This window comes from Arachis duranensis, chromosome 1 (assembly GCF_000817695.3).
Source record: "Arachis duranensis cultivar V14167 chromosome 1, aradu.V14167.gnm2.J7QH, whole genome shotgun sequence".
Lineage (NCBI taxonomy): Eukaryota > Viridiplantae > Streptophyta > Magnoliopsida > Fabales > Fabaceae > Arachis > Arachis duranensis.
The window spans coordinates 78,360,944-78,361,371 of NC_029772.3; positions in this window are offsets into that span (position 1 = coordinate 78,360,944).

A 428-nucleotide genomic window follows, 5' to 3' on the forward strand; every position below is an offset into this window, starting at 1 on the left:
TAGTAGGAATGATTGATTATAACTAGGAGCCTTTGTAGAAAAAGGGGTAAACAAAAACCATCGCAACTCTAAAGCGCAACACTCCGATCGACAACGTAACGAATAAGGATAAACCAACGCGAGAATTATATATATACACAGGAGTGTCAAAAATAGGAATATCAAGACTCAAGATCCGGCTGCGAAGATAACCGGTCCGAGCATAGCAATATATACATATGATAAAAATAAGGAAAACCCCAAAGGAAACCCAAAGGGACACAAAAACATAAGACCTATTCTCCAAAATCTCCGATAAGAGGAGTCATCACAATTTGTATTATTTAATGGAGATAAAAGTATCTAAACAAAACATATAAACCAAAACATCCGCATGGGTGAGAACCAGAGGTCCCCAGCATGGTAACAGCTTCCACATATATAATACA